The sequence below is a fragment of the Ambystoma mexicanum genome, chromosome 2p, assembly GCF_040938575.1.
Source record: "Ambystoma mexicanum isolate Mex_15411 chromosome 2p, UKY_AmexF1_1, whole genome shotgun sequence".
NCBI classification, from domain to species: domain Eukaryota; kingdom Metazoa; phylum Chordata; class Amphibia; order Caudata; family Ambystomatidae; genus Ambystoma; species Ambystoma mexicanum.
The window spans coordinates 179955248-179976875 of NC_090923.1; the positions used below are offsets into that span (position 1 = coordinate 179955248).

At 44.6% G+C, this 21628-nt stretch overlaps 1 long non-coding RNA gene across 1 annotated transcript; it reads right to left on the reverse strand.

Annotated features, from left to right (window-relative positions):
- Positions 1-1073: 1073 nt before the first annotated feature.
- LOC138566327 (uncharacterized) lies at positions 1074-7268 on the reverse strand. Its single transcript, XR_011301906.1, has 4 exons — positions 6156-7268; positions 5593-5697; positions 5409-5490; positions 1074-5039 (listed from the first exon to the last, which is right to left on the reverse strand). It is a non-coding gene; the product is annotated as an uncharacterized lncRNA (long non-coding RNA).
- Between the last annotated feature and the right edge of the window lie 14360 nt (positions 7269-21628).

Sequence of the window (21628 nt, forward strand, 5' to 3'; positions counted from 1 at the left end):
ATGTTCAAAAAGGGTCAGAGACCCAACCCTTGAAAAGGGGAGGCGAAGTAAATATGAAATTTATCAGAAAGGGGTGAGTGAGCCAACTGTGGAAAGCTGTTGGGATGTAGATGAAAGAAAGAGTGAATAAAGAAGGAGAAAGCCCTGGCAGGTTAGTGCACGAGGCAAACAAGGAATCTGAAACTCATACTCAGGACGGGGAGATATAGGTGAAGTGATACCATAGCAGGAGAGTAACCCAGGGGTAAGACGTGAAGGGATACTCTAGCAAGAGAGTATACCAGGGGTGAGAAGTGAAGTGATTCCCTGGAAGGAGAGTAAAACAGGCGTGAGAAGCAAAGTGATATTTTAGCGTGAAGGTAAACCAAAAGCAAGAAGAGAAGTGAGGGGATATCCTGGCAAAGGAATAAACCAGGCGTGCAAAGGCAAATAAACATAATTTTCTGGATACAACAGGGAAAACTCATACCCCTTTTAAGGATTGAAAAGAAAGTCCCAAATAACCTGGCAGGAGAGTACACCAGGGGTAGAAAGTGAACAAAGTGTGAGAAATTGAACATTGTAAATAAACCACATGCTTGAAGGAAACTCAAAGGAAGATTCATGCCCTTTGGAACACAGTTAAATTGTAAGAAATACACTTTCGAACGGCCAGAAGAACTCTAGGGGAAGGGAGACCCCTTTCCTGGTAGACACATGCATTACGTTAATGTTCTGCACCTTAAATCTTTATGTTAAGAGCTTTAGAAACAAGCTGCAGGTATATATATCTTACCAGAACATCCCTATCCACATAATATTGGGTTTAGAGTGTGAAGGTCAGATTAGGAGTTTTGGACACAGGATGGAGGATGCTCTTTTGTTTAACATCCTGACACGGATGTTGCTTCATTTATTTTGTCGTGGCAGGGTAACACATTTTAGGATTAGGCATAGGTTGGATTTTCCCTAACCCTTCTTATTTTCTGGAAATAAACATCTACAACCATCACTTAACTTGCCTGTGTCCGAGTCTTACTCTTGATCCTTTACAGTGGACTCTTTTTTAAACATTTTTTTATTGTGTTTAGTTCATTAAATAACCTTTACAATTTACAACCACAGACATAATATAAAAATTAAATAAAAACATTTCATTCTCATTTACAATTACATTTTGATTGATGAAACAGTTTTGCATATCGAATTTTTCTTAAAACAGAATTTTTAAAAAAGAAACAGCTACTTTTCAGATTAAACAAATTGGTTAAAATATCAATCAAGACAAAAAGATCTTAATTTTCGGTAGATTTTCACTCAATTTCTTTGCGACATTGAATAAGAATGCTTTTCTTCATTTATACACTAATAAGCAATAACAGTTCTTTTATCACTTCTAGGCTTTTCGTTAATCTGATAACTAAATTGATACTATTTCCCCACATACATTTATTCCATAATGCGCTCCTAGATATATCTGATCCTGAGTACCAATAACTCCCAAATTCCTTTATTCTCAGTAACTCAAAGTTCATGCAGAATATCACCAGATGTTTCAAGGTCTCAGCTGTTTTTGGGACACCACAGAACCGACATTCCCTACTTCGCATTCCAAATTTTTCCTTATATGAAGCCCAATTTTGTACCCCATCATAGGTACTAAATTGGTTTAATCTAAAGCACAAATATAAACCCCTTGCAGCCAAACAAGGAAATTGAAGAATGTATCTGGGTAGATCACCCAATTTCCTTCTGAAATGTGCATATACTTTATAAGCTTTATAATTAGCGATTCGATCTGACTGAAGACACCAGCTCAGCAATTGAAATGTTTGCTTGTTGGAAGGTAAGCAAGCTATAAGATCTTCTTTAGATACCGCAATTAGTTCTAAGATTTCATCCATTTTTCTTACGAATTTGGATAAAGAGGGTCGCGACCCTGAAACAATCATGATATTCAAGTCCTCGTAGAGCGAGTTTTTCCGAGGAGATAGCATCTTGCTGTAATTATTCAACAACCTCCAATTCCGTTTAGCTGAAAGCGGTAACAGACCTAGTTCATGCCGAATTATATCATTAGGGATTGAGTTTGCAAGCCCTAACACCTTTTTCCATAATTTTTCCTAAGCAATGTCTAACACGTCATCAATCTCTGCAGTACAAATATCAAAGATATACAAAATACATGGTTCAATTTTTAGCAAATAAAATTGAATAATAGGGAGTATGGGAAAGGTACAGTATTTGTGATAGAGAATACACATTTGGGCAGTCAAACACTTAAGTTTTCCACATAACCACTCATTCCACCATTTCTTTGAATTCTTGTTGGTTAAGGTGTATCCCAAATATCTTATTTCCTTGAAGACAACTTGAAGATCCACCATACCAATTGACCAATTACATTTTTATATTTTTTTCTTTCCATCAGAAAAAATGACAATCTGTGATGTTGCCTGGTTTACATTCAAGTTTAGAGATTCAGCAAATTCATAAAAGGAATTCAATTTGTGCTGCAACCCAAACGGAGTTCTGTCCAACAATAGTAGAAAAATAGTAGGAAAACTGATACAATTTAATTTAAGATGGGCTAAACATGCGGGATAAGTTGTTAAATCCCTCCAATTCCAATCAAGATCCAAGAGATAGAGATTGAATAATACCGCAGCTAGAGAGCAGCCTTGTTTTAACCCAACTTCAGTTTGAATAGGTTCTGTTAATGTATCTTGTTCATTCAGACAGACCCTATAAGTGGTCCTTGAGTGCAAAAGTGCAATTAATGCCACTAGATGCACCAGGATTCCACTTCGGATTATTTTATTCCACAACATTTCTCTTATTACAGTGTCAAATGCTGCACTCAAGTCGAGTGCCGCCGTGTATACTGACCCTCCATCCTGTCGTTTCGTTTGACACTGTAGGTAAGAGACAATAGTGGTGTTCAGTGGACAGTCCATTGACTTCCGGAACCCTATTTGGAATTTAGGCAGGATGTTTTCGTTGTACAGAAACACCTGTAATTCTTTTTGGATTAATTAGGTAAAGACCTTATAGGACACATCCGTAACACAATTGGTCTGAAGTTCGAGGGATCGTTAATGCTGCCTTTTTTATAAATGGGAACAATAATTGCTGAACACCAAGAACTTGGGATCTGTTTGGTGGCAAAGATATTATCAAATTCAATTTTTAGGATCCCTGCCCATAAATTTGGGTCCATTTTTATTAAACAAGGAGGGATCCCATCAGGGCCAGATGCTTTAGAATCCTTAAGTTTGGCTATAGCATCAACAATATCCACTATAGACCAAAGACAACACTCTAAAATAAGTTCTGAATAATCCCTGGTGCGTTCACTGCAGAACGTTTGTGGAAGTTCAAATTTCTTAGTAATATAGTGCACCCAAGTATATGCTAAAATAACGGGGACATTTATAGCTCTAATAAGCGTCCAGATCTTTCTTGTGTCATGTGCTAAGATATTATGCATCATGCGCTGGTTATCTTTAAGAGCAATGACATATCTCAGTTCTTTGATCTGATGTTTATATAAAAGAATAATACGTTTCTTTTCCATTGTATACAGAACAGAACCCAGTTCGAATTTAACCAAGTGTCGTAATTTGGCATTTTTATTATTCTTTAGTTGATGAATTCTTAAATCAAAGGCGTGTCTATGTGCTTTAGGAGTGAGAATTGACTTTGTGCCCCGGGCAATATCCATTAGATACGTGTGAATTCAGCTACTGATTCGCCTCTCCATCTCCATATCCCCACCTATATAAGACTGCCCTATGTATGCAAAAAAGGGATCCTCCCTGATATACTTCAGCAGTCTCCTACAAGTAGGCGGGTTCCATTTAATGGAGAGTGCAGGTCTTTCAATCTCTATTAATTGAAGCGTCGGATCTGAGTCAAGGCGCAATTTCAGATACTCAGTTTTTTAGAAATGGTGGAGTGATCTCCAAACCCACAGTCCATGATTCATACTGGCTCACAATATTTTAAAATAGATGTTGAAACAAAGAAATCAATATAGGAACTAAGATCACCTTGCCTCCAAGTTGAATGGCAATGACTCGAAAACGGCGGGATCAGCATGATATCCCATCCTAACAGGTATCTTACCCACTTCTGTCCATTCTTGACCGTCAGCAGTACCTTTTTATTACAAAGATTCTCATTAATAATGTTTGTTCTCTAACACGTGGAGTTGAAATCACCTCCTATTACAATCCCCATTTGATTAGTTCTGACAAATATACCTTCAAGTAGTACATCTAGCGTGTTAACAATTTGATCCCAAGAAATAGATAACCGATTCCAATAAATGCATAGAATTACTATAACCAAATCCGTTGAATCCTGGGGGTTCAGTTGTATTGCCATCACACCTGCATCCACATGTATTAGTACTGGATTAAATTTACATTAATTTCTGACCAGTACTGCTAAACCACCAGAAGGTCGCCCCTTTAATCCTTCAGTGGCCGGCTGGGTGTAACACAAACACTGAAAAGAGCAGGGTAACTCTAGCCTCTGGACCAGAGTATTATAATAACATCAAGAAACAGAAAAGATATGTCCAGAGCAAAGTATATTTAGAAAAAATGTATCCAAATTTATTAAAGATGATACAAAAATTGAAAACTGGTGAATAAATCACACAAAATTATTGTACACTAATCATTTTAACATAGCAAAACAGCAGCAACAATATGCCGAAAATCGGCTAAAACTTCATCACTCATACTCAACATACCAAGTTCATTCATACACACACAACTCATCATACCGTGGCACACATCCAAAGTACTAAAAAACACCAAAAAACATGCTAAAAACCAATGGGGAAGAGGAATTCATAACTAGTCCCCATACTAACACACATTATTGCGGTGTTTACAAACAATAGAAATAATTCTCAAACAATCTATTGTCAGGGTGGATAGAAAAAACAAATGCAAAGATCACATCCCTGTAGAATTTTTCTCTCGACCGGTTTCGACGTGTAGTAGTGGTTAACTGAACGTCTTCCTCAGGAGGTGGATGTTACCATTCTGAAAAACAAGTACGCAAAAGCGACTATAAGCTATTACATGAAAAAGTCTTTGCCGACTGCCTATAACATACAATTAAAAAAGAGAAACAGGACTGCTGGCTAGCAGCCTGAATTGTTGAAAACAATTTAAGAACCGTGTATAACATAGTGAAAATAAGCATATACGGCCCCCGCTACAACAGCTGTGTAAACCAGAACAAAAGGGTAAGTGACTCCCAAAAGAGAACCGTGCAAGATGGGAGGGAACCTTCAGGACCATGGTGAATCGACAACAAGAATGTGTATATATAATAATATATATCTAAATATCAAAAAAGACCAACCAATGGTAATATCTGTGTCTAGAAAGGACTAGTAGTGGACTAACCTGATGAAAACCTTACTGCTGCAACAATCTATGCAGTGTAGTGTGGCCAGTCACACGAAACAATTCAGGACTAAAACATAACCTGAAACAAGAAACAAGACCAGAATGCACTAGGTCAGGTAAATGAAAAGCCTAGATTCAAAATGGAGTGTCTATAACTGAGGCAAAAGTACTAATAGCTCACCTGAAGGGCGCCCCATGCAGTTTAAGATGATCCAGCAATACATGTATTTGAAAAGTAAAGAGGCAGCGCCACTTAGCCTTAGCCTTCAACGCCCTCTGCAAATCACTGCAAAAATGGCACAAGAGCTCCATTACAATGTTAAATGGCAAGCAGTGACCCACGGCTTACCAGAGTACAAGGGCACTGCATGAAATACATCTAAAGATCACCAATAGAATGGGAGGCAGCCTACGGACAACCACGCCATTCTGAGGAGTCCAAAAGGTGTTTAAATATAAAGGCACGAAAAGCCCAATAAATCAGATGGAGCTACGAGCACAATTGAAATAAGAAGGTAAACTTAAAGGCAAATGGCAGCAGTCTAAGATAAGCGGTGCTATGTTTAAATATAAACACACAAAGTGTCAAATAAATCAATTGGAACGGCTCGTACGATTAAAATGTGATAACGAGCTCAAAGGACAACAAACAGCAGTCTAAAGGGCGACGCTGCAAAGTTAATTGTGCAGAGGGCTGTAGCTGAAAAGCTATTAACATTGCAGGAAGGCTGGCCACACGCTTACCTGCAGGACGGTTGCTGTATAATAAAATTGTCCAGCAAAAAGAGAGACCAGATGGTAATCTCTTTGTTTAAAACTAATTGCAAATTCGAAACGCTACGCATGCGTGTATAGACCTGCAAGGAGTGACTGGCTACAGCCAATAGTACACAGAAGCCTTTTTTTTAAAAAGGCAAAGCTAAAGACTGACTGCGCATGTCAGCAAGTGCTGCCAGTAAAGACATTGCACGAGCAAAACAAAGCGCAAATAATGCAGCCCAAATTAGAAGAAAATAATAATGAAAGGCGCCGCTGTTGATAGAAAAAATAATAATAAGCAAACACTAAAAATAAATAAATATATATTGGACTAAAAAACAGCGTAAATAAATTTTGGGCTGCCATCACCACACCAAGTGAATTCTGGGAGTTGTAGTCCAATATAGGCTTGATGTACAATCCAATAGTTTACTAGTTGGTTCTAAAATATTACAGAACTATGTAACAGCCATAACCTGCAATATCGAAGTGCGCTGTATGCATGGTCTCTTTAAGAAGAATGACCTCAGGGCGATTATTTGCATCATTCTTACCAAACCAACGTAAAATGTTTGCTAGCCCACATGAATTCCATGACATTATAGTAAAGGATTCCTCGTTACGCTAACGCATCCGAGTTTCCCTTTGCAGGTGGAATTTCAGGTCCACTTGGTACAGGTGTAATACCATTCAGTGCAGCCACTCGTGCAAGTATTTGCTTGATGGTGTCCGCATTAATATTTAACTGAGGACCATTTAACATTGCCTCACTATTTGTGTTCTCATTTTCAAAGGGTGTTACCAAGAACTTCTCGGCATCATTTTCGGTATGGAAAATATAAGGGACAAGACCTATAGTAGCAACATTTTCCCTCTGTTCCCATACCATCCTCATGATGATCATAGATTGGAAACCGCAAATCATGCAATGATTATAGTTTGTAGCAAGGCAAATCCATTCTATATCATCAGAGCGTAGGGTTCGAAGGGGGGGGTCGCTTGGAATGTTTTAAGCATGAATGTTCCATTTAAACTGGTTCTACCATTTATTGCAACATTGCTTTCCCACCTCATAATTTTCGGCATTCCTGAAGCCAGTGGGCCTCATTACACGGACGGCGGTAAGGGTTAACGGTCACCGTTAATGGCAACGGTGACCGTTAACCCTTACCGCCGTACTACGAGGTCCCTTTGCGGGTTGGAGGAATTAACGCCTGCTTCTTGCAGGCGTTAAGTACCAACCCGCTAAGGGACCTCGGAGCTAATTACGGCACCGCAAAATTGCGGTGCCGTAATTAGCGCCTTCCCCATTCCCATAGAGCCCTATGGGGCAGAAATGGGAATGGGGAAGGGCAATGGCGGAAAGGGGATTTACCGCCCCTCCAACCTTGGAATGGGGCGGTAAATCCCCTTTCCGCCAAGGCGGTGCCGGTAATTTACCGGCATGGTCCAGGGTGCGAATAGCACCCTGGATTACCGCCTTCCGTGTAATGAGGCCCAGTGTCTCCTCAATAACGACATTCACTTTTCCCAACTCCAAATTACTCTTTTCTTTTGACACTCCTTGCAGTACTTTCTCTTCTATCCCCTTTGGGACAGAAATTCGACCTAGTTTGTTAAAGGGCACTTGATTTTCTATTTGTCCTGTAGATGAGGGCTCTACATCCTGCGATCCCTCCTCTTCTCCATCATTGCCCCCCATCTCCACTTCCTCTCCTTGTTCATCCCTTCCAACCATTCAATTCATCCCAGGCTCACCAATTAGCTCATCAAATGATCCTATAGGGCTGCTCGGGCCAACACTATTGAGAGGTTGCTTACATCTCTTAGCAATAATTGTTTTCTTATTTTACACTGGATAGAATTGCGATAACACTGTTTGAACACCTGAGATACCTACAACTAAAGGTGCAATCTTCCCCTTTTTCTATGGCCAAAGATTTAACTCATCAGGTAACTTTACCCCAATTTGCCTGGGTGCCACAGTCAGTTGTTTTGTCTTTCGTGTACATTTTGTTGGTAGTTGTAGGCCATTCCCTGCTCCCTCTGAGCAGAGAGCCAAGTGTGCTTTAGACACTTCGTCAAGTTGATGTAAGTCAAAACTATTGTCCTCATCCTTTTTTCCTACCAAAATACCTTTAACTCTCTCTTCAACAACGAGTTGGGGGCAGATCTCTCTCCGCTGCAGGGGCCTTCCTCTGGAAAAGCCTTCCTGCCTCCCTGAAACTTGAGGAGAACCATCTCCGGTTCCGGAAGCACCTCAAAACCTTCCTCTTTGCCTCCGCTTTCTCTCCCCCTCTCCCCTGCTAATACTACTGAAACTGCACTATCTGCAACTGGGCCACTCACCGTTCTCGGTCCTTGGCCCAGCCACTCTCCCCTGCACTGCCTCCATGGCAACCCCTGCACTACGGGACTGTGTCTGTATCCCTACAGCCCCCCTTCCCAGCACTTGTCTGCACTTACTTTGCACTTGCCACCAGCTGGCCCTTGTTATTTATCCTGTTTGCTGTATGCTATTAACCCTGTACTGCACTTTCTCCTCTCCCTTTCCCCCTTGCACTTTTCCCTTTCCCTCTACCCTTTGCACTTGCGCAATCTGAATGACACCTGGCCTAGTAGGATCGTTGTCTGTCTACCCTTGTTCCCCCCCTGCCTCGTCGCGCCTTGAAACACTTGTGTATAGGCGCATTACAAATGCCATATCATATCATACCACTGCTTTCTTAAAATTCTCTGATGTGTCCTTTAAATCACTTTTTTTTTTTTTTTTTTTATTCTTGGCGTTCTTAGCCTTGTTATTTCCAGCATCTCTTTTTTGTGCTCTGGCAATTATTCTCTTTTCTTTTCGTGTGAGTACCACGATCTGATTTTCAGTCTCCCTTTCAGAGGCTGAATAAATCATACTTTCACACATCTGTTTCATAGTACCATAAGCGACATCAATCAAATCTAGTAACACTTATCCTCACTTGTGTTTCTACATTTGTGCACATATATACAGTATTGGCTCATACAGCCCTACCCCTTGTATGCAAAGTTATATGTTTGTGAATTGTCATTGTATTGTAAGATGAAAATACAATAAAATATGTTATAAAAAAAAAATCTAGTAACACTGTTGGGCTATCTACCCCCCCCCTCTCCCTCACGGGGTCAGATATCTGGTTTGGCGATCCTAAATTCACCATTTCATCACTTCTTCCACAAATGATAGATTCCTTAATTGCCTCTATATCAGACTGTATTTGTTGAATGGAAATACCAACAGCGCCTACAGATTTCAAATCAAAATTATTCGATTTGCTATCCGAGCTGTCGTTATTAACCACCGGTACAGCTGCCATTTCAGAAAAAGATTTTATTTCCACATTTACCATTCTAGCATCTGCAAGGGTTTGTGTCGGGTTATCCATCATGCATACAATCTTCTTATGTTCAATTACTAATGCAGACACAGCATCACAGGTGAATAACAACCCCTCCACTTTGCTCATTTTACATAGGAGGCCCGTAATTGTTGTTATAAACGTCCCCAATTCATAGTGGGTTTTCTCGTGGCCCTTGTCTACTGGAAAAGTCAGCCCCAAATCCAAGAACATCACGTGTACGAAGATCAATTACATCCTCCGGACTAGGATATGCCAGTCCATCCTCTCTTGGGTGGACCCCTGTTGTTTGTTCAAACAAGTTAATCTGTTCTTTGGGATTAGTGAAGGGGTTATTATGGGCTGGGGCAATAATACCATGTGCAGAGTGCATCTTCTCATAATTTAATTCTCTTTGTCTTTTATTATTAACCATATCGCCATCAATAAAACCATCTGTGAATGAATAAGAACCTCAATTTTGCTGTGCTGGAAGGCTAAACATATGTAAATCATCTCTTCCAAACGCTTGTTTTGACACTGGGGTCGATGGTCCCAAGGAGAATCTCATTTTCTTTCCTACTTCAACTTCTATAGCTGGTCCCAGTATTGAGCAATCATTCAATCCACCCATGTTGGTTTTTATATTTCCCTTTAAATCCACCTTTCTACTCAATCACTCCTTATTTTCAACCTCTGTATGGTTTATAATGTCTGTTATAGTGAGGTTGTTTACTTCCTTTACATTGTATTTGATAGGGGAGGATTCAAGATTTCTAAGTACCCTTCCATTTTGCTGCTCATCTTTGTTAACGACCGAAGTTCCCTCACCCTCATAATTTGTACTTGTGGACTTAGGTACCGAGACTGGACTGAATTCACTACATTAAAAATTGACAACCCCCTCCTGTGGGGCTGTCTGATTTCCCAGATATTAGTTTTGAGACATTTCATTCAATATTTCTGCAGTTGGTTTTTGCTGGACTAAGTACCCCTGTGAGTTTTCTGCCACTTCTTAGCCCATTTACCATATTGACAATCACACACCTAGTGTATAAAGGAGTAAAGAAAGTAATAACTTCATAGATCAGTACTTTAAATTTCTAAGTCAAATGTATCACTAGTCTCCCTGTGACTCTTAGGAAAATTCACCAAAAACCAACTATAACCAAAGTAGGACCTCTAAACGTGCTTTCAAAGCAGAAATATCATAGCAAAAGACATTTTTCAACAAAGGTATATATCATACGATTATTAATATACACATATCTAGACACAATGCTTACTTAGGAACAGGCACTGTGCACCCGCCACACCGCCAAACAGCCTAACAGCCACTTGCAATGGCACTTACGATGCGCGCGCGCCTCACTATTTATAGAAAGCGAGGCGTGGACTTCACTCAGTATTACAAAATAATGTCCATAAGAAGTTCAATTACTTGCTTCCTGTAGTCCTTAATCCCAAGCCGTGTTTCGGCATAGAGCAAGATAGATCATCTTCTTGCAGACAGCAATTCCACTTAAACAGCAGGGGAACATGCCGACTCCAACAACTTGAGTGCAGCCTAACAGCCACTTGCAATGGCACTTACAATGCCATTGCATTGGACTCTTTATTTAATGGGACATCCTGACAGAATACATAGTTTGTTATTTTAGGCAGGGAGACCCCTCACAGAGTTAGGGAGGGATAGGTTTCCTCCTTATCTTGAAAAATAAAGGTTAATGGCAACAGTCATGCCACCTGTGTGTCAGTCTCCTCCTTCTGCACCCTTACAACTCCCTTGAGCCCAGAAGAGGGGTGGGCTGTAGTGAGGGGGATTGGAGCGCTTTGATCCTCAGAAAAGGGGTGCGCTCCAGTGTGGGGGTTAAGAGCCGGTTCACCACAGAAGAGCCGGTTCTCCGGCTCGTGCACTCGTGAGGAGAAAGAAGAAAGAGACCACTGGCCCAAGAGAAAGTGAGGGTGAGAAGTAGTAAGAGTAACTTTGATCCTCAGAGGAGGGCATGTATAGCAAAAGGGTAGAGGTCATTGAACCACAGAGGAGGGGTGTGCTTGAGTGAGGAGGAAAGGAATCCTGTGAGCCCAGAAGAGTGAAAGAGTGTCTTTGATACCCAGGAGAGGGGCTGTGCAATAGAGGGCGAGAGCCCCTTGGTCATAAAAAGAGGGGAGCAAGTAAGAGAAGGAGAGCCACAATAAGGGGGCATGCTTTTAGGACATGCATGGCAAATGGAGGAAGCTCTAAAATCATAAGAGTGGCAGTGAGGCTTTTTGTATGCATTTTATACATCTTCCTTGATATATAATCATGCTTTCAAGGACGTTTTCCCGAAAGTTACAGCTATCCTGAAACCATTTCTATGCAACTGTCTTGTTATACTTTATGCTGGTGTCAGTAGTTGTGTGTTCCCTCCGCCATGTGCAATGCCTAGGTTTTTCTATAGAGCCCCAATCATCAATGATGCTTTAGGGACACCACTTTTGTGCATAAGGAATGATGAGTGATAAGCAAGTAAAGGCCTGGGTTAAGCAGTCTCTCTCAGAACCTAGTTTGACCCAGTATATTCTGGTCCTCTACCAAGCCCCATCCCCTCCCAATATTTACACAGAAAAGAAATCTCTCTAAATAAAAAACCAAGGTGCCCCAAGAAAAGTAGAAAATGACCCGACAACCTAAGGGAGCCAACATGGAGAAAACAAACATCATTTATATAGCTTTGCGAACCAGTTCAAAACTACACACACAATTCTCGGACATTCTTCCTCAGAAATCATACCAACTCTAAAAGTTGTAAATGCAAGCGCACAGTCACTCCTTTGTAGTGTAAAAAGCAGTGGTACTTTCCTGGCTGTGGGGAACAGTTAACACCTTGTGGGTATGCCAATCCACGACAGCCCCTTCCTACTCTGGGAAGGACAGCCCTTAATATCTGGATAAAGCATGTCATTTTTTGCCCCGGTTCCATCATTTAACTGAGACACAAAAATGCAGGGACATAAGTCAGAGACCCCTACCTTAAAAGCAGCCAGAGAGACTGCAAACTCTCAGTGGTATTGGAAAATCCCATTTCCTCCACCACACAAACCCCCTTTCTGTCTCTGGCAGCATGGCTCTTAATCTTACTGCAGCCGCTGTATCCCCTTTGAGTCTAAGTATTTGTATTTGTATTTGTTTATTTATAACGCGCAGACCAACAGGCCCGGGGGCATCAGGGCGCAATTTGTACAAGGTTGCAAGAAAAGAACATACAGGGAAATAAATTACAATAAAAGTATAACAAAACAGCATAATACAATGTTAATAATTACAAATATTACACAGGGTACAGTATCCCTAGGCTCCGCAGAGGGAGTATCCCTGAGGTAGTTGGGAGGGTAGCAGACCGGAAATCATGTAAGGGAACAGGTGGGCTGGGTAAGTAGGACAGATGTCTAACACAACTATTGCTGGTCAAAGAGCCAAGATTTGGTTTTATTCTTGAAGGTGTTGAAGGAGTCTTCAGCTCTGATGGCAGCTGGGGAAGTGCTTGCTGTACTTTCGAGGACTCCATACTCCATCCTCACTTTCTCCATTTACTGCTCCTTGTTGTGAAGAACACCATGCAGGGTTGCAGCATCACTCTGGTATCCAAATCCTGGTGCAGCCTCAAAACCTTGTGAGTTGTGGCCATTAGGCACAGAGGAAGTGCCATTTTGGTTTTTGTGACATGAGTTTTTAAGCTTGTGTGAGACAGCAGCAGATTCCCACAGGAGGAATGAGCATGGTTTCTGGTCCCTGCCCACATCATCGGATTCTTGTCGTGCCCAAGACGGCCACTGACCTTAATGGGCAGAATTCTCAGCAAGCCACTGAGTGCACAGCACCTAAGCATGCAAGAGTGAGCCTGCCAACCAAAGTAATAAGACAGGCTTACAGGTTGTCTGTGGCACCAAATTCCAAGTATCCCTTTGCACGAACCAAAGGTTCTTGCCTCCCATAAGCATGTAGCTTATGGTTTTTGAGGGGAGTTTCCAGATTGTCCATTCCTTCTCATTTGCCAATTCGCAGATGCTTGTTATGTTGCAATTACGATGCAATGCACTGATTTGAGAAACTACGTGCCCTGTTTGGAAGAGGCCCGTGGTGGAAATGCGGGGTTGCCCATTGTTTTGCCTTTTAAAGGTCTACGCCTCCTTCCTGTGACTCACCGACTCGCCTCCAAGATCTCCTACCACCTTAGACTACACACAATCCCCCCCACAAACTGCCACCACAAGCCTAGTCATTAGCACATGAACACTTATGAAGCACGACTCAGCTCTCCTCTTTAGCCCTATCACACTCTCCCACGTTAGCAGACAGGAACAGGGTACTTCCGACCTGCACCCATCGACACCACAGGTTTTACATCTGCCTCTCTCAATGTCCTAGTAATGACCCCTCCCCCTTTTTCATACAGATTCACCTGCAGCAAGACTACCAATAGTGAAAGACGAACAAGGTACTTACCAACTGGTAACGTTCTTTCGACTGGATGTTCCTCCACCGTATTCCACATCTGACATGTAATGTCCACAGCTGTGCTACTTCAGAAATTGTTCGGCAGAGAGCGTCCTGCGTCGATGACGTTGGGTCGATGTCCCTCGAAGGCCTCCGTCGAGGGCGACGTCACCAGATGTTATAAATAGGACGCACGGCACCCGTAGCCTCAGTTTATGTTTTTTCCTCCATAACGTGTGACCTGCTCGTAAACAATACCAGCTTGACTGCACATAGCCTTGTGGGAACGCAAGCTGCAATAGCATAGGAAATTCTCCAGAGGGCCATGCCAGGAGGGCGATTTGGAATACGATGGAGGAACATCCAGTCAAAAGAATGTTACCAGTTGGTAAGTAACTTGTTCTTCGAATGGATTGTGTCCTCCAATGTATTCCACATCTTTGTGAGACTCCCGCCAGAATTTAGAATATCCAATCAGATGTCAGAATAAAGAACCGCTTTACCAAAGTCCATATCTAGACCATGGAGCGTATCCAGGGAGTAATGTTTGACAAAGGTGTGGATAGAAGCCCATGTAGCTGTGTCACAAATATTCCTAATAGGAACTCCCCGCTGCAGGGCAGTGTAAGTAACCACGCCCCTAGTGGAGTGAGCTTGCAAGCCCTTGAGAGGGTCCTTGCCCGCCAATCTGTAACATTCAGTAATGGTCTAACCACTCTCCCTGGCTGTTCAACCAATACCTGGCACTTCTTGTCCACCGCATTGCCGCTCTCTGCCCCAACTTTCAGTGCAATGCGGATGACACTCAGCTCATTTTCAGGCTACCTTCGGCCACCTCTTCTCCATCTCTCATCACTGACTGTCTGCTATCCAGGAGTGGTGTGCTGTCAATGACCTCTGCCTTAATGCCAGCAAGACTGAGATTCTCCTCATTGGCACACCCACTCCCTCCTTTCCTGTCTCTCTCTGGCTGGCCTCTCTTGGCCCTCTTCCTACTCCCACCTGCAAGCCTAAAATCCTTAGGATCATCTTCGACTTCACACTCTCCTTCTCTTCTCACATCTCTGACGTCTCTAAGAAGTCACACTACCAGCTGCACCTCCTCAGAGGTATTCTTCCTTTCCTCACCTTCCCCCAGAAGCTCACTGTCTCTAGAGCTCTGTTTCTCTCTAGGCTGGACTTCTGCAAAAGCCTCTTACTATATCTGCCTACCTCGACTCTTCAACCTTTACAACTTATCCAGAACAGGACTGCGAGACTTGTCCTTGGCCTCAAGCCCAGGGATTGTATCTCTCCAGGAATTAAATCTCTGCACTGGCTCCCAGTGGCTGCGAGGATTAAGTTCAAAACCCTCTGCATTGTCCACAAGGCCTTCGGGGGCCTGGGACCTCAATACCTTCAACTCTCTCTTCCTAAATATCTTCCTTCTCAAGCTCTGCGCTCACCCGCCTTCAACTCCTCTCAGGGTCAGTCGTTTCTCCAAGCAACGAGTTGGTGGCAGATCTCTTTCCTCAGCTGGGGAGAACCACCTCTGGTTCCGGAAGCACCTCAAAACCTTTCTCTTTGCCTATGCCTTCTCTCCTCCGCTCCCCTGCTGACCTCCTGGCTGAAATTGCACTGGTTACCTGGCCACCCTCTGACCTCTGGGCCACGTGCCTTCCCCGCCAGTCATACGCACCTGCACTGCTTGCCTGGCAACCCCCGCACTTGGGACTGTTCTTGTATCCCTACAGTCTCACCACCTGCACTTGCTGCCTGACTTCTGCTCTTACTTTGCACTTGACACCTGATGGCCCTTACTTATTTTGTTTTTACGTATTCCCTTGTACTGCACACCCTCCCACTCCCCCTCTGCACTTTCCCTTTCCCCCATCCCATGCACCTGCGTGATCTGAATGATGCCTGGCCTAGAAGGATCGTTGTTTGTCCCCCCTTCGTTCCCCCTCCCTTGCCTCGTCGCGCCTTACTTGTGTATAGGCGTGTTATAAATGCCATATCATATCATGGTGAGGATAATCCACCTGGACAAGGTCTGTTTGGTAACTGCCTGGCCCAATCGGTGTCCAGCATACCCCACAAAGAGCTGATCGTCCACTCTGACCCTGGACATCCTAGAAATATAAAAGCTCAGAGCTCTCCTAGGGTCCAACCTATGGAGCCGCTCCTCTACCTTATTTTTGAAATTTTACAGAACAACAGAAAACACAAGCGCACCATCAGGGTGCACTAACGTAGCAAGGTGGAACAGAGGAGAAAAGGGGACGAATTGAAGTGAGGGTAGGGAAAGGAAGGGAATAGAATAAAGCGAAAAGAAAACATAACATTTCCCGCTCCCGGGTTCGACCGCAGAGCCGCCCCACCCCACTCATGACCACAACAACAAGCATCAGGACTTTCCTGGTTAATTGTCAATCACCATTAAGGCACAAATATATAGTGCCTCCCAACCTCACAGATCTGTTTCGGAATCAGGAGTTCTCAGTAGTGGAAGGAGCTGCACTGTTTAGCAGATATGTAATATACGGCCCCCAGATGTCGGGGGGTCGAGCATGCAGTGGTAGGGTTCTTATAAATTCACTCTCTACATCCTGACAATAGGTAATGTCTTTTTTCCAATCTTCAATTTTGGGTAGGGGGCCCCGGCTCCAGGCCATAGCTATCCGCCTACGGGCCATAACCAGGAGGAGCGCTGCCAGTCTGCGGGACGCAGGTATTTTGTGAGGCCGAGGAGGGCCGGCAACGGTAACGGGTCTACTTGTTCCCCAATAATATCGGCGACGATCTGCAGGACTGAGGCCCAGAACCGCTGGATTCCGGGGCAATCCCATGCCAGGTGGAAAAAGTTGGCATGCGCCGCTGTACAACGTTCACATTGGCCCGATACTTCAGGGTGATGACGGTGTTTTTTGGCAGGGGTGTAATATGTTTGGTGCACGTAGTTAAAGTGTATTAATTTATATTGTGTATTCACCACGACTTTCTGGGTTTGATATAGAATGTAGGACCAGTCCCCAGCCTCTATCGTCATCTGGAGGTCCGATTCCCATCTTTGTTGAGTTCTGGCATTGGGTGGCCCGGTGTCTGCCACCAGGGATCGGTAAAGTGCCGAGACCAACCTCCCCTCTCCCCCAGCATGGATGGTTTTGTGCAGCAGATCCCATGTCGGGGGTTGTGCAGGAAAAGAGGGAAGTATTTTTTGCAGGGTATAGCGCAGTCTAAAATAAAGAAAAATGTCTAGTGAGGTGGTACCGCCCCTTTCTTTGGCCATCTGAGGCGTTAGGAAGGTGCCTCCCGGGAAGACATCACCGAAGGAGTGGATATTAAGCTTGTCGGCCCATATTAAAAATACTTTCTCATTCGTGAGCGGAACACCTGGATGAACCTGATCGGTAGCAGAGGGGAGTATATCACGGTCACCCCATAATTGGCAGCCATTTTCTTCCAGACTGCGTACGTAGAGAGGACTGTATTTAGAGTGTTGTACGGAACTGGGATTTGACTAATGATAACAGCGCTGAGCAAGTTGGGAGAGGCCAGAGCACGTTCCACTTGCACATGAGGATGCACGAAGTGGATCGTGTACCAGTGGCTTAAAAACTGTGCCTGAGATGCCCAATAGTACTTCTCGATGTCTGGGAGCGCAAGGCCTCCTTTTGACGTCGGCAGAACCAGGGTGTCGTAGGCCACGCGCGCCGGTTTACCGGCCCATAGCAGTTCCAGGACTGCAGCCTTGATTTTCAGGAGGAAGGATTTGGGGAGGAGTAGCGGGATATTGGTAAACAAGTACAGAAATTTGGGGAGTATAACCATCTTCGTAAGAGAGGTCCTACCCCACAGTGTTAGTGGGAGATTTTTCCACCTGTGCACCCGTTCCTGAATGGGAGTGAGCGTGGAGACATAGTTGTCTTTATATATCTCGTGATGGTTACGTGACATGGATATACCTACGTAGCGTACCCCTGAGTTCTCCCATTTACAGCCATGGTCATCAGCGAATTGCACCGTGTGAGGGGTCAGGGGGAATATCACAGATTTAGAGTGGTTGATTTTCAGTCCCGACATTTGCCCAAATCTTAATACCTCCCGCATAACTGGGTTAAGGTTCTCCTGGGGATTGCTGACAAATAATATAACATCGTCAGCATAGAGGGAGACAATCAATTTGTGTGGACCTAATTTGAGGCCTCTGTGTATTTGGAATTTGCGTAGTCTGGAAGCCAGCGGTTCCATGATGAGAGCAAAGATCAGAGCTGAAAGTAGGCATCCCTGCCTCGTTCCGCGTTCAAGTGAAATGCATGTGGATCTAGTGTTCCCTAGTGTAATATAGGATCGGAGGCTGTTGTACAATAATGACACCAATTTAATAAAGAAGTTGCCAAAACCCATTTGTCTAAGCGTTGCTAGCATGAATGGCCATTCCACAGAGTCAAATGCCTTCTCGGCGTCAAGAAGCACCGCTATTACCTGTTGCGATGGGTCCAGGGCCTCCAAGACGCCAAACAGACGCCTGATGCCATAGGTGGTGCTGCGCCCTGGGATAAATCCGGCTTGGTCTCCAATCACTAGAGCCGGCATAAGGGGGAGGAGCCTAGAAGCAAGAATTTTGGCCAGGAGTTTATTGTCTAGGTGGATCAAAGAAATTGGTCTATAGGATGCACATTCGTCAGCGGGTCTGCCGGCTTTGTGTAGGAGAATTATGTTGGCTTCCTGTAGTGTTGGGGGAAGGCATCCGCTTTCAATGGTTTCTTCATATACGCGTAGCAAGAGAGGGGCGAGGGAAGTTGCGTAGGCCTTGTAAAACTCTCCGGTAAGACCGTCCGGACCTGGTGCCTTGGAGCTCGGGAGGGACTTTATTGCTTCCAGTATTTCTTCTGTTGTTATCGGGGCGTTGAGAGGTTCTCGTAGGTCTGCCTCCACCCAGTACAGCTCAGTGTCGTCTAGGTATGCTTGTAGAGATTCAGAGTCCGAATTGCCTCTAGAGCTGTACAGGTCCTGATTGAAGTCTCGAAATGCCTTGGCGATGTCCACTTCTGCATAGACACGCTGGCCTTGTGCGTCTTTAACACATTCCACCCGGGTCGGGGTTTTGTCCACCAATAGTAATCGGGCGAGCAGGGCTCCTAGCTTCTGACCCTCTCCATATTGTCGAATCTGGTGTTTCCGCCCTAGGAATTTTAGCTCTCTTTCGGCTGTTTCCCTGAACTTCTGGAGCTCCTCCTTCAGTTCTGCCTGGATTTGCGGGCTTAGAGCTGAGATGGCCTTCCTCTCTAGATCCTTCAGATGGGTTTCGCTGTCAGAGAGTTCACTGCGGATCAGCTTCAGTACACCATTTTCCTTACCCAAACATATACCGCGCACAAAGCACTTCAGTGTTTCCCAGATGATGCTGGTCGCCTTGACTGAGCCTTGATTCCTCTCAATGAAGGATGTTATTTCCTCGCGCAGTTCATCGGCAAAAACTTTGTCTGAAAGCGCACCCAGCTTGAATCTCCAGTTCAAACCGGGGACCGTTGCGCTCAGCATGGAGGCGTCAAGTGTGACCATTGAGTGGTCGGATAGCGTGGGTGGTAGAATTTGGCTCGTTCCCCAGGCAAACGGACAGTGGGTGGAGGCCATGATGTAATATATCCTGGAGCTGGTGTTGTGAACGGGCGAGTAGAATGTGAAGTCTTTCGCATCTCGATTATGATGCCGCCATGTGTCAGACAGGTCGAACGCTTGACATATCTCACGAACTTGGCCACTGGCTTTGGACTGATGTCCAGTTATGTTATGTGATTTGTCTAGAGTAGGGCCCATCGGTGTGTTAAGGTCTGCACCCCATATGATTGTTTCTGCGTTGGACTTCCCTAGTTGGGACATCACCCAGTTAAAATTGTCGGGTCCATCAGTGTTGGGAGCGTAGGAGTTTACAATCACCACTTCTTTCCCTGCGATTATTCCCCTCACCAGCAGGCCCCTGCCTTCAGTGTCCTTCACCGATTCAATGAGACTGAAGTTAGTTCTCTTATCAATCAGAATGGCAACCCCTCTGGCAAAGGACGAGTACGATGAAAAGTACCTGTGACAACCCCAGGACTTGGCCCACTGTGATTCTGATGCCGGCAGGAGATGGGTTTCCTGAACAATGGCGATGTTAACCTTGTGTCTACGGAGACACTGAAGGATTTTCCTGTTCTTTGCCGGCTGGTTGCTGCCGCGGATGTTCCAAGTGGCTATTTTAAATGTTTTGGCTGGCATTCCGAAGGCCGGGTGAATTCTCGCCTGTCAGGACGTGAGAGCGAAAATGGTGCCTTGAGGTAGCGGAGTGGCTAGTGGGTTTGGCTTCCAGGTTATCAAAGTTATATAACATCAATGTTGTGAAACGAGAGCAGGGTGAGTAAAGCGGCCGTGTCTGGCCCGAGTCCCTCCCATGTGTGGGCAACCCCCAACTGGCCCACAGTAATCCCCCCATGTAGAACAGAGTTGCAAGCATAGCCGCGCTAGGGGCACTAGTAGCCCACCAAGAGGGTACCGGGCTTCCTATGGCGACGTAATTTCGTTCCTGTGATGCATATTGAGCATAGAAGCAGAAGGTGTGCTGGTCACGACTGCCAATTACTGTGATTGTAGATTACGGAGGGTCTCTTCTCGCTCGCTCTTCCCGATGGGGTCTCGGATTGTTCCCGCCATGTCTACAGCCAGTCCGGTCCAGGTAGTCATTGGCTTCTGCGGGGGAATTGAAGAATTGGGCCTTCCCCTCATGTTGGATCCGCAGTTCCGCTGGATATAGCATGGAGTAAAGGATCTGATTGTCCTGCAGGCGTCGCTTGACTGCCGTAAAGGATCTTCTCTGCGTTTGCACCGCCTGTGAGAAGTCTGGGAAGACCTGAATGGAGTCGCCGTTGTATTGAAGTTTCCCCTTATCTCTGGCTGCCCTGAGCATGGCGTTGCGATTCTTGTAGTTTGAAAGTCTTGCAATGATTGGTCTAGGGTGCACGCCGGTCTAGTGTTCGGGATTCTGTGTGCTCTTTCTACCACAAAAAGCTGAGACAGCGTTTCTCTACCGAAGAGAGCTATGCAGATCTGTTCCACAAAGTCTTCCATTTTACCTTTGATTTGTCGCTCCCTCACCCCTATGATCCTGATGTTGTTCCTGCGGGAGCGGCCCTCCAAATCCTCATTCTTGGCGCACACCACCTTCATCTGGGTTTCCAGCACAGAGACACGGGATGTCAGTGCCGCTGATCCATCGTCCAGGTCGGACACGCGTTGTTCGACATTGTCGAGTCGATCGGCTTGTTTATCTAGCCTGTGTTGAAGCTGGTCCACCTTCGACGATAGGGTGTCCAACTTGCATCCCAGGCCGCTGATACCGGCCTTCAGGTCCATCAGTATCTCCCTTATATCAAAATGTGGGCCCTGGTCTACGGCTGACATCGTGTCAGGTGGCGGGGAGTTGGGTCTGCTGCTGGTCGTGGGCTTGGCCTGTGAGCTGGCTTTGAAAGTCAGTTTCTTCTGATTCTTGTCTACTTTCCCCATGGTAGCTTGGGGAGAGTGTCCGTGCTGAGTTGTGACTGTCTTGGTCCGGATGTTAGCACGATGCCTTTGGTGCTTGATGTGGAGAGTCC